The sequence below is a fragment of the Tamandua tetradactyla genome, chromosome 20 (assembly GCF_023851605.1).
Source record: "Tamandua tetradactyla isolate mTamTet1 chromosome 20, mTamTet1.pri, whole genome shotgun sequence".
Classification (NCBI taxonomy): Eukaryota; Metazoa; Chordata; class Mammalia; order Pilosa; family Myrmecophagidae; genus Tamandua; species Tamandua tetradactyla.
The window spans coordinates 18,410,854-18,424,315 of NC_135346.1; the positions used below are offsets into that span (position 1 = coordinate 18,410,854).

The window sequence follows — 13,462 nt, forward strand, 5'->3', positions numbered from 1 at the left end:
ATTTGGAAGAACTGGACAAAGAACAGCAAGCTAACCCCAAAGCAAGCAAAAGGAAAGAAATAACAAAGATTAGAGCACAAATAAATGAAATTGAAAACATGAAAACAATAGAGAAAATCAATAAGGCCAGAAGTTGGTTCTATGAGAAAATCAATAAGATTGATGGGCCCTTAGCAAGATTGACAAAAAGAAGAAGAGAGAGGATGCAAATAAATAAGATCAGAAATGGAAGAGGAGACATAACTACTGACCTCACAGAAATAAAGGAGGTAATAACAGGATACTATGAACAACTTTATGCTAATAAATACAACAATTTAGAGGAAATGGACGGGTTCCTGGAAAGACATGAACAACCAACTTTGACTCAAGAAGACATAGATGACCTCAACAAACCAATCACAAGTAAAGAAATTGAATTAGTCATTCAAAAGCTTCCTAAAAAGAAAAGTCCAGGACCAGATGGCTTCACATGTGAATTCTACCAAACGTTCCAGAAAGAATTAGTACCAATTCTCTTCAAACTCTTCAAAAAAATCGAAGTGGAGGGAAAACTACCTAATTCATTCTATGAAGCCAACATCACCCTCATACCAAAACCAGGCAAAGATATTACAAAAAAAGAAAACTACAGACCAATCTCTCTAATGAATACAGATGCAAAAATCCTCAATAAAATTCTAGCAAATCGTATCCAACAACACATTAAAAGAATTATACATCATGACCAAGTAGGATTCATCCCAGGTATGCAAGGATGGTTCAACATAAGAAAATCAATTAATGTAATACACCATATCAACAAATCAAAGCAGAAAAATCACATGATCATCTCAATTGATGCAGAGAAGGCATTCGACAAGATTCAACATCCTTTCCTGTTGAAAACACTTCAAAAGATAGGAATACAAGGAAACTTCCTTAAAATGATAGAGGGAATATATGAAAAACCCACAGCTAATATCATCCTCAATGGGGAAAAATTGAAAACTTTCCCCCTAAGATCAGGAACAAGACAAGGATGTCCACTATCACCACTATTATTCAACATTGTGTTGGAGGTTCTAGCCAGAGCAATTAGACAAGAAAAAGAAATACAAGGCATCAAAATTGGAAAGGAAGAAGTAAAACTATCACTGTTTGCAGACGATATGATACTATACGTCGAAAACCCGGAAAAATCCACAACAAAACTACTAGAGCTAATAAATGAGTACAGCAAAGTAGCAGGTTACAAGATCAACATTCAAAAATCTGTAGCATTTCTATACACTAGTAATGAACAAGCTGAGGGGGAAATCAAGAAACGAATCCCATTTACAATTGCAACTAAAAGAATAAAATACCTAGGAATAAATTTAACTAAAGAGACAAAAAACCTATATAAAGAAAACTACAAAAAACTGCTAAAAGAAATCACAGAAGACCTAAATAGATGGAAGGGCATACCGTGTTCATGGATTGGAAGACTAAATATAGTTAAGATGTCAATCCTACCTAAATTGATTTACAGATTCAATGCAATACCAATCAAAATCCCAACAACTTATTTTTCAGAAATAGAAAAACCAATAAGCAAATTTATCTGGAAGGGCAGGGTGCCCCGAATTGCTAAAAACATCTTGAGGAAAAAAAACGAAGCTGGAGGTCTCGCGCTGCCTGACTTTAAGGCATATTATGAAGCCACAGTGGTCAAAACAGCATGGTATTGGCATAAAGATAGATATATCGACCAATGGAATCGAATAGAGTGCTCAGATATAGACCCTCTCATCTATGGACATTTGATCTTTGATAAGGCAGTCAAGCCAACTCACCTGGGACAGAGCAGTCTCTTCAATAAATGGTGCCTAGAGAACTGGATATCCATATGCAAAAGAATGAAAGAAGACCCATCTCTCACACCCTATACAAAAGTTAACTCAAAATGGATCAAAGATCTAAACATTAGGTCTAAGACCATAAAACAGTTAGAGGAAAATGTTGGGAGATATCTTATGGATCTTACAACTGGAGGCGGTTTTATGGACCTTAAACCTAAAGCAAGAGCACTGAAGAAGGAAATAAATAAATGGGAACTCCTCAAAATTAAACACTTTTGTGCATCAAAGAACTTCATCAAGAAAGTAGAAAGACAGCCTTCACAATGGGAGACAATATTTGGAAATGATATATCAGATAAAGGTCTAGTATCCAGAATTTATAAAGAGATTGTTCATCTCAACAACAAAAAGACAGCCAACCCAATTACAAAATGGGAAAAAGACTTGAACAGACACCTCTCAGAAGAGGAAATACGGATGGCCAAGAGGCACATGAAGAGATGCTCAATGTCCCTGGCCATTAGAGAAATGCAAATCAAAACCACAATGAGATATCATCTCACACCCACCAGAATGGCCATTATCAACAAAACAGAAAATGACAAGTGCTGGAGAGGATGCGGAGAAAGAGGCACACTTATCCACTGTTGGTGGGAATGTCAAAGGGTGCAACCACTGTGGAAGGCAGTTTGGCGGTTCCTCAAAAAGCTGAATATAGAATTGCCATACGACCCAGCAATACCATTGCTAGGTATCTACTCAAAGGACTTAAGGGCAAAGACACAAACGGACATTTGCACACCAATGTTTATAGCAGCATTATTTACAATTGCAAAGAGATGGAAACAGCCAAAATGTCCATCAACAGAAGAGTGGCTAAACAAACTGTGGTATATACATACGATGGAATATTATGCAGCTTTAAGACAAGATAAACTTATGAACCATGTAATAACATGGATGGACCTAGAGAATATTATGCTGAGTGAATCCAGCCAAAAACTAAAGGACAAATACTGTATGGTCCCACTGATGTGAACGGACATTCGAGAATAAACTTGAAATATGTCATTGGTAACAGAGTTCAGCAGGAGTTAGAAACAGGGTAAGACAATGGGTAATTGAAGCTGAAGGGATACAGACTGTGCAACAGGACTAGATACAAAAACTCAAAAATGGACAGCACAATAATACCTAATTGTAAAGTAATCATGTTAAAACACTGAATGAAGCTGCATCTGAGCTATAGGTTTTTGTTTTGTTTTGTTTTGTTTTGTTTTGATTTTACTATTATTACTTTTATTTTTTTCTCTATATTAACATTCTATATCTTTTTCGGTTATGTTGCTAGTTCTTCTAAACCAATGCAAATGTACTAAGAAATGATGATCATGCATCTATGTGATGATGTTAAGAATTAATGATTGCATGTGTAGAATGGTATGATCTCTAAATGTTGGGTTAATTTCTTTTTTTCCGTTAATTAAAAAAAAAAAAAAAGAGAAGGGATAATTGGAGATGAAGGGATACAGACTGTACAACGGGACTGGATATAAAAACTCAGAAATGGACAGCACAATACTACCCAATTGTAATGCAATTATGTTAAAACACTGAATGAAGCTGCATGTGAGGTATAGGTTTTTTGTTTTTGTTTTTTTTTCTTTCTATTATTGTTTTAATTCTTATTCTGTTGTCTTTTTATTTCTTTTTCTAAATCGATGCAAATGTACTAAGAAATGATGAATATGCAACTATGTGATGTTATTAAGAATTACTGATTGTACATGTAGATTGGAATGATTTCTAATTGTTTTGTTAATTCTTTTTTTAATTAATAAAAAAAAAAAAAAAAAGGAAAAAAAAAAAAAAAAAAAAAAATAAACCAAGTTCTTTAGAGATAAGAGAAATGCTAAAGTTTAGAAACTCAGATATATGTAAGGAAAGGAAGAGTATCAGAGAAAGAATAAATGAAAAGTCAATACAATTCCTATCAAAATCCCAGCAGTCTTCTTTTCAGAAATTGACAAGCTGATCCTAAAATTCAAGGGACCAAGAAGAGGGAAAACAACTTGAAAAAGAAGAATAAATTTGGAGGACTCACGCTTTCCAGTGGCAAAACATTCTATAGGCATACCTGGTTTTGTTCTGCTTTGCTTTATTGTGCTTCACAGATCTTTTCTCAAATTGAAGGTTTGTGGCAAACCTGCATCAAGCAAGTCTTTTTTTCCAATGGCATGTGCTCATTTTGTGTCTCTATGTCACATTTTAATTAAAATATGTACATTATTTTTTCAGACATAATCCTATTGCACACTTATATGACAGTATAGTGTAAACTAACTTTTATGTGTACTGAGAAACACATAAAAGTTATATTTATACTAATTCGTATGATTTGCTTTATTGTGATACTCGCTGTATTGTGGTGGTCTGAAACCGAACATGCAATATCTCAGAGGCATACTTGTACAAACCTACAGTAATCAAATCAGGTACTGGCATAAGGAAAGACATATAAATCAATGGAATGGAATTGAGAGTCCAGAAATAGACTCTCACATTTATCATCAATTGATTTTTGACAAGGGGCTTTTGGGGATTGAATCAAGTACCCCAGAAAACACATCTTCCTAACTTAATCTGTGTTCTGGTGGGTGTGAACCCATTTGTAAATAGTCCTCTTGAAGATGTTATTATTAGTTGAGGATGGCCAAATTGAATCAGGATATTAATCTGTATGACTGGGGTCCTTATAAAGAGAAGAAATTCCATCACAGTCAGTCTGAAGAAGACAGAAGGGAGTACAAGCTAGAAGCCAGAAACAAGTAGAAATAAGAAGTCAGAAGAAGTTAGAGAAGCGAGAGAGAGAATGTTACATGACAGAGGACTGTCGCCACCAAAATGCTACTGGCTTCAGGAGAAAGCATGACATCGCTGACATCTTGATTTTGGACTTCTAGGCCTCAACCCCATGAGACAATGAATGCTCATTGTTTAAGCCAAGTCATTGTGTGGTGTTTGTCATAACAGCCCTGGCAAACTAAGACAGGTGCCAAGACCGCTCAATGTGCAAAGAAAGACTTTTCAATAAATCATGAAAAGTTACCATGTGAATCAGCAATTCCACTCCTAATTCTATAGCTAAGAGAAATGAAAACACATGCCCACACAAAAACTTGTCACAAATGTTCATAGTAACATTATTCATAGCCAAAGTGGAAGCAGCCCAAATGTCTGTTAACTGATGGATAAACAGATTGTGGTAGATCCACACAATGGAATATGATTTGATTATAAAAATGCATGAAGTACTGACGTAATATGGAAGAACCTGGAAAATATTATGCTAAAGTAAAAGAAGCCAGTCACAAAAGACAACATGTTATATGAGTCTATTGACATGAAAAATCCAGAGAATAGATTCCTGATTGCCAAGGCTCATGGCGGGGGGAAATAGGAAGTTTCTGCAATGGTGTTTTAGGCTGCTAAAACTGCTAGGATGCAAGATACCAGAAATGGATTGGCTTTGATAAAGAGGATTTATTACGTTATAATTTACAGTTCTAAGGCCGTAAAAATGTCCAAACTAAGGTATCAAAATATACTTTGACTCTGAAGAAAGGCCAAATGTGTCCAGGATTTCTCTGTCAGCTGGGAAGGCACATGGCTGGTATCTAAGGCCCTTGCTCCCAGTTTGTTGCTTTGTGCTTCTGATTCCAGTGGCTTCCTCTCTAAGCATCTGTGGCTCTCACTTAGCTTCTCCAGGGCAAAACTCTGGGTCCTGGCTTGCTGAGCACCTCATGGAAAGGCACATGGCAGCATCTGCTGGGCTCGCCTCCTGGTTTCTGGTTTCAGATGGCTCTCACAGATCCTGTGGGTCTTTCTAGAGTTTTCCTCTACATCTCCAAACATCTGTATCTAAGCTTTCTCCAAAATGTTTCCCCTTTAAAGGACTCCAGTAAATTAATCAAGACCCACCTTGAATGGGCAGGGTCACATCTCCATCTAATAAAAAAGCCACACCCACAATTGGGTGTGTTATATCTCCATAGAAACAACCTAATCAAGAGGTTCTATCCTACAATGTTAGATCAGGATTAAAAGAACATGGCTGCCCCACAAGATTGGATTAGGGTTAACAGAACATGGCTTTTCTGGGGTACACAACAGTTTCAAACCAGCACAAATCAGTACAGGGTTTCTTTTAGGGGTGATGAAATGTTCTGAAATTAGTGGTGATGGTTGTACAACTTTGTGAATATGTTAAAAACTACTGAATTGTGTACTTTAAATGGTGACCATTATAGTATGCAGATTATATCTCAACTGAAAAACAAAATTTAAGGGAAGTCCAGATTTCCCTTCAAGTTCAATTTGTAGACCATTTTGGGAATCAGAGACTTTGTACATCATTTATCTACAGACTGACTGACCAACTCAGCCTTTGGCCACCCTGCTCTACCCCTCCACAAGGTGCTGATTTGTTTTCCTGATTTGATAAGAAGTCTGGAAAATGGAGGAAAGAAAGTAAAGGAGTCTGAAGAAAGACCTAACTGGGACTAGGAAATGCTTGAAATGGGGCATTGTGATCACAGCCCACTTTCCTACAGGAGGCCATCAAGGTCAAGGTGGTCACCTCCTCCAGGAAGTCTCTCTGGTTTTTCCTTTCCCGAAAGCAACCACTCCATCCAACATATGTCATTTTGCCCCAAGGATCTCACACTAGGTCCTTCACTGCCTTGTTGCCTTGTAACTCTCTAACTATTCCACAAATAGGTAGTCTAGTTGTTTCAGATAGGTGTCCTTCCACAACTATCTTACAGCCTCATAGACCCTTAGAGCAGAAAATAACTTTAGGCATCACCTGGTCCTCCCTTTTTAATTTAAAAATACCCCAAGTATCATCCCCTTGGGTTTACCCTTACCCAAATCCTCCAGCTTCTTGGGGTTGCCCTTTTGTCCATGTTCAGGTAGAAAGATTGAAGTGTCCGCCATCACCACATACAATGAGGAACCCTGTGTCTCCCAACCCCGTGTCTTTGAGGATTCTTGAGGGTCAGTATTGTGTAGTGTTTAAGAGAATGGCTTTGGAGCCTAGGTTCACATCCCAGCTCTGTTGCTTACTGGCTGTGCAGACCTTGCCATGCTGTTGTGATCTACTTTCTTCCAACAGATTTCCACATCTCCTCTCTCTTTCCCCAGCATCTCAATCTGGAAACTCAGAATTTCATACCAAAGAATTCTGCTGTCTCTTGACCTCACCATATCCCATCTAAGTCCTGTAAGAGGGTGGGGGTGGGGTGGGGTGGATTTATCTTTTATATCTAAAGAGACGTTGGAGATGGTTTCCTCATAAAGACTCTTACTAACCAGGACGGTAGGAAACATGGAAGACCCAAGAGGGACAGGGATGCCCCTAAGATCACCCAGAGAGAAATAAGTTATCTCCCCAAGGAAAGATGTGCCCACCTCCCAAGGTTACATACACTCCTCATTGCACAATGTACTAGCTAGAAAGCAGCATAAATAAAGCTGTACTCCTCGTGCCACTTGCCCTGCATAATTTGTTACTGGGCCCAGATGATGGGGGAGTTATTGTGTTCCAGGGAGGGTCTGGGGTGATATTTTGGCCCATTAAGACCTTTACTTCAAGGCCTGACTTTCCTCTGGCACAGCTTGGAAGTTGTTCTCTGGTTGCCAAGGCAGGCAGGATTTCAGCCGAAGGTAATTTATGTTAATTTTTTTCCTTTCTGGCCCATTAACTTTTGTGATGTTAATATATCTTACACAGGGCCTCCTTGCAGCACAAGCTGCTGCATCTGTTGGATGCTGCGGGACAGCGTGGGGGCCGGCGCCTGCTGGGGGATGCCCCACAGCCCTCGGGCATGGCAGCAGGTTTCAGGCAGGTTCCCGCTGGCTTTAGAGAAAATTCAACATTTTCCAGCAGCAGGAAGACCCCTGGGAGCTCGGGAAGGGCAAAGACATTCCCTGAACAGGTTCCTTCGGAGTTCCACCTCTGTTCCAAGCTCAATTTGGTAGTGTGCAGAAGGTGCTAATGAGGATGTTCTAAAAGGAGGCTTGGATGGAATGAACTGAGCATCTATTACATGCCTGGCAATTGTCCTAGCAGGCTTTGGAGATTCAAAATTAATGAAACGTAGTTCCTGCCCTTCAGATGCTTTCCACCTGGGGAAGGGGAGCCAGTAAATGTACCCAAGTACAGTCAGTGAGTTCTGTCATAAGACAAGACTTATGGGGAAAATGGGGTTAGGGGCATGATGCTCAAAAACTTCCTTAAAGAAACATTAAATAAAGATACGAACTTAATAAAAATGGTAGCACAGTGTCTTAGATTCCTAAGACTTCCATAACAAAGTACAACAAATTGGGTGGCTTAAAAGAGTTTTGGAGGCTGGAAGTCTGAAATCAAGGTGTTGGAAAGGCCAAGTTCCCTCTGAAGTCTGTATGAAAGAATCTGTTCCATGTCTGTCTCCTGGCAACTGATGGTTTGCTGGCTTCAATCTCTGCCCCACTCATCACATGGTGTTCTCTCCTGCGTTTATGTGTCTCTTCTGCCCTTCTTTGTAGGACACCAGTCATAATGGATTAGGGGCTTAATTTACTTCTGTTTGACCTCATTTTAACTTGCCTGATTGCATCTGAAATGACACTGTTTCCAAATAAGGTCACTTTCTAAGGTATTGGGAGCTTGGACTTCAACATATATTGGGGTGGGGTGGGGTGGGGGGAACGCAATTCAACCCATAACACACAGTTCTTCAGATGTTAGGAAAACAGAAATACTTTTGTAAGTATGGCACTTTACTTCGATGAAGACCTGGAGCTTGCTTTTTAGTAGTTGTCAGAAAAGTTGCAGCTTGTGAATTACTGTGAAATGGTGGAAGGAGGCTTATCTGAAATTTGATGGAAGTTGTCACACCAGATGTAAATAGATGTGGCTCATAACACAGGTGATGAACGGAGGTGGTTAGTAGACATTTAAGGTGTGTGCTTGTATATATTTTGTGTATTTCTACATGGGTGCCGTTTTCTGTATTCACCTACTGCTTCTTGAGGATGGAATTGTGCAGAAAAGCAAAGGCGAGATTTGTATTTTGCTCAAATTGTTCCAAAATGTCAATCACATTGGAACAAATTCACATTTTTACAAACAAGCCTTATAGCAGCATAAGAGAAAAAGTTATTAAGATATTAATTCATTTGTTGTCCCTATTGTTTTTGCTTTTCCTCATTCCAAGAAGATAGCCAAGTCCTATGTAATTCTTTGCTCCAGGAACATTTGCAGAAAACAGTCTTTCAGTCATTCAATCAATCGATAAACATTCACTGAGTCCTTACGTGCTAGGCAGTGTTCTAGGCACAAGGGATAAAGGAGTGCATAAAATGACAAAGCCTCTGCCCTCATGGAGCATGGGTTCTAGTGGAAGAGACAGACAATAAACTCATAAATATATAATACAATGTCAGGTAGTTAGAAATGTCATAAAGAAATATAGAGCAGAATAAATGGAGGGTAACTGGGAATAGAAAGAAAGGACATAGTTGTAAGGGGGAGTACATTTGAGTAGAGTTCTAAATGAAGTGAGGGAGTAGACCATGTGATTTTTTTAAGGGAATATGGTTCATAATAGAGGGAATAGCAAGTGCAAAGGCCCTGAGGAAGGAGCAGGCATGGCATATTCATGGGATGTTAAAGAGGCTAGTTGCTGGAACTGAGCGAGAGACAGAGAGAACATCAGAGACAAGGCTGGCCTAGCAGGAGACCGGTCACATAATGTCTGTAGATCATGGGCAGGTTTTAAAATTTTTTTTTTTCTAAGTGTGGTGGGATGTCATCAGAGCATTTTGAACAGGGGAGAGAGATGATCTAACTTAAGTGTTAGATATGATATAATTTAAGGCTCATGCTAGATCAGCACTGTCCAATAGAACTTTCTGTGATGATGAAAATGCTTGTGCCTGTGCGACCTATGTGGTAGCCACTAACCACATGTGGCTATTGAGCACTTGAAAGTGTGACTGAGAAACTCAAACTTTAATTTATGTTAATTTATAGCCACATGTCTGTGGTTACTCTCTTGAATGGTGAAGCTCTAAATGTTGTGCAGAAAATAGAATAAAGGCAAGAATTGAAGCAGGGAGATGATTAGGAGTCTATTGCAATGGTTCCAATAAGAGATGATGGAGGCTTGGGTTGAGGTGGATCACTGGAGGTGGTATAAAGGGGTCAGATTCTGGACGTATTTTGAAGGTAGAGACAATAGGCTGATGGATTGGATATTATTGGGTATAAGATAAAGGAAATGAAAACAATTTTAAAGTTTTTGGCTTGCAGTTGAGTGAATGGTGTTTCATTTCCTGCATTACAAAATAATGGGGAATGAGCAGAAAGTTTCCCATTTTGTATTATTTTTCCCTCAAACCCAAGCTCATTGATGAGCCTGTGCTAGGGTTCTAGAGTGGGTGGAGAGAGGGAGGAGATTCTATGGCGGGCAACCAGATGGTGAGAAGAGATCTAAAGTAGGGGTCTTCTGAGCTCTGGAGACCTGTGCACCACTCCTTGGCAGTACCTTTGAGAGAGTACAGTAGAGAAACTATGCCCCCCATAAGCCCTCATCCCCGGTCTGGCCCTAAAGCAGCAGAGCTCCCTTATATTAAGGAAGCAGTGGGCTGGGATGATGGGTGTGTCCGTGGTGGCCTGTGTGGCTAAGTGGAAGAGGATCCCTGATAGTGCTTGAGACTGTGGGCATCATGGGAGTGGGCAAAATGCCTTGTGTCAAGGTTCTGCTAGCCCCCAGAGAAAGAGAGAGGTTTGGAGCCATTTTTAAGTTAATTTAAAGAAAAGAAAGGTGAATAGGTAGTTGAGAAGCATTATGGATGGGATGGGAATTTAGGCTCAACTATGAGGGATGGGTAAGGATTCAGGAGACAGAGTTAGGAATGATGGGTGCTGTGGACTCCAACAGTTGACAGTTTCTTCTAGAACCTTCTCAAAGGGTATGAAATAAAAAATCCCCTCATTCTACAAACATATCAGGAATAACCTTTAACCTTTTATTTCTTTTTTCTTTTTCTTTATCAAGGAGGGTAGAGGTCATGTACCGGAATATTTGTACCATGGCAAGAATAATGAATATCTCTCTCCAGTAGTGGGTTAATGAAGGATATGGAATACAGCAAACCTGGGATTGAATCCTACATCCTTCCCACGTTAGTGGTATGACTTGGGTCATTTAACCTCCATTCATTAAATACTTCTTTCTTAGCTTTGGTTGACTCATCCATACAATGGGACCTCCCAGATTTGCAATGAGAAATAAATAATTTATGCAAAATATCTCGCATGGCACCTGACACATAGTAAGAGCTCAGTAAATATTAATTTCCATTCCCTGTAGAATTTGTCAGAGTTATAGCTTTGTCCCAGACCTTTCCTGTGGTATGCCCAACATCTTCTTTGGCTTGACCTAGATTCTCCACTGTTTGCTCAGATCCCTTCAGAGCCCTGCTTTTTTCCCCTGCACCCTGCATTAATTCTAAGTGCCTGCTTTTTATTAAAGCAAAATTATCTCTTTGCCCAGCACCTTGTGATCTGAAAAAGCAGCTGTAAATAGAAGGTGTGCTCCCCATCACGCAGCTCTATTGGCATTTTGTGCTTCAAAGGTTAATGGCCAGGGCCATACCTTTGGAAAACTCAGCCAGCAGAACCCACCAGAAATAGCTGCAGCAGGGAGGCAGGGAGGTGAGAGTGAAGGGCTGTGAAGAGGGTGCAGAAGAAGGTCTGTGGGGCAGGACAGGAAGCCTCAGAAAGACGAAAGGGGCCACTGGAAGCCTCCGGCCATGAGAGGTAACAGGACTGCGGCTTTAATCTGGCCTCCTTCCTGGATGAATTTTTTTTGCCAGTCTCTTGCTGGACCTTAAGAGCTTCTGAGAGGACTTACTGTGATAATTCGGTGCCTGATCATGCTTCAGTTGCAATTTACTTAAAGTTGACAATGGGGTTCCTGTCTTTTCCAAGCAGATTCCCAGCAATTGAATCTCTGCAGGCTGGATTTTTTTTTTTGCCTTGAAGAAAAAGTAGTTAAATTTCCACTTATTATAGCACCTGGCACCTGACAGCCTCCAGAGACATTATAAAGACTAATGAAATGAAACCCTCTGCACCATTGTAAACTGGGAAGAGAGAGGGAGACCAGAGCACATATCCATTCTCCACGGGAGACAAGGGGCCAAACCCACCTCTCCTCCACCCACAGGTGAATCTGGATTTTTCTGGGCCAGTTTTCAAAGAGCATCTGATTGGTCTTCAAAGAGATCCTAGCTCAGAGGATCTCCTGGAGGGCAGGATCTGCCTGAAAAAAAAAATGGGCCAATAAGGCACCAGCATTCAGGTCTGACTCACTGGAGATGAAGCCTCTATACCCAGGAATCCTGCTCCAGCTTCCTATCACAGCATCAGGCAATAATCAGTCAAGGAAGCTGGATTGATCTTTGCCAAATGTCCCTAGCAGTTGAAGTGTGTGGGCATGTCCGCCCTGTGATGGACAGGTGAGCTCAGGATTTGGGGTGTGGTTCAACTGAGGAAAAGTGCAACCGTATTGATTCCCATATACACAACCCAGTTAGTTCCCTCACCCCATCCCTGACTGAATTCCTAGGGGAAAAACTGTGTGCTTTATACTCAAACAGACCTGGGTTCAAATCCTCCTTCTGCCACTTACAAGCCTTATAAGTTAATTTCCCCAAGTCTCTGTTTCTCTATTTGTGCAGAAGGAGCAATAATACAGTCATGGTTGTTTATTGCTGTGAAACAAATAATCACAAACATAGTGGCATTAAAAAATATATACACGGGAGTGTGAGGGTGGTTCAGTGGTAGAACTCTTGCCTGCCATGCAGGAGACCCAGGTTTGATTCCCAACCTGTGCCCTTCCCAAACAAATAAACAAACAAACAAAAGAGAAACCAAACCAAACCAAACCGCAACAACAAAAAGTTTCAACAAATGGTGCTTCAATAAGGGGATACTCCCTTGGAAAAAGAATGAAATGTGACCCCTGCCATACAGCAGGGAAAAAAAGAGAAAAAGAAAAAAATACCATTACCTGTCATGCTTGCAGATTCCATGGGTCAAGAATTTGGACAGGGCGCGCATGGAGATGGACGGCTTGCTTCTGCTTCGTGATGTCTGGGGCTTTAGCTGGCATGACTTGAACCAACGGGTGACTGTAATGGCTGGAATTATCTGGAGGCTTTTTCACTTACTTGTCTGGTGCTTGGGCTGAGATAACCTGAAGGCAGGGCTCAGTTGGGACCACTGGCCAGTGCGTCTATACATGGCTTGGGCTTCCTCACAGCAGGGACTACTTACGTGGCGTCTCTAGGTGAGTGTCCCAACCAACAAGGCAGAAATTTCATGGCCTTTTATGACCTGGCCTCACGAATCACATAGCCCCATTTCCACCATAATCTATGGTCAAAGAAGTCATAAGCCTGCCTAGATTCAAGGGGAGAGGACATAGACTCCTGTCTCAAAGTCATTTTAAAACTGCCACCAATCCCTTCCTTCCTTGTTCTTGTGAGGAGTAACAATCTTATACGTAGAAGGTGCCAAA

The 13,462-nt window shown here is 40.4% G+C and overlaps 1 long non-coding RNA gene across 1 annotated transcript; it reads right to left on the minus strand.

Moving 5' to 3' along the window:
* Window positions 1-12,085: 12,085 nt before the first annotated feature.
* LOC143664463 (uncharacterized) lies at window positions 12,086-13,232 on the minus strand. Its single transcript, XR_013166431.1, has 2 exons — window positions 12,953-13,232; window positions 12,086-12,199 (listed from the first exon to the last, which is right to left on the minus strand). It is a non-coding gene; the product is annotated as an uncharacterized LOC143664463 (long non-coding RNA).
* Between the last annotated feature and the right edge of the window lie 230 nt (window positions 13,233-13,462).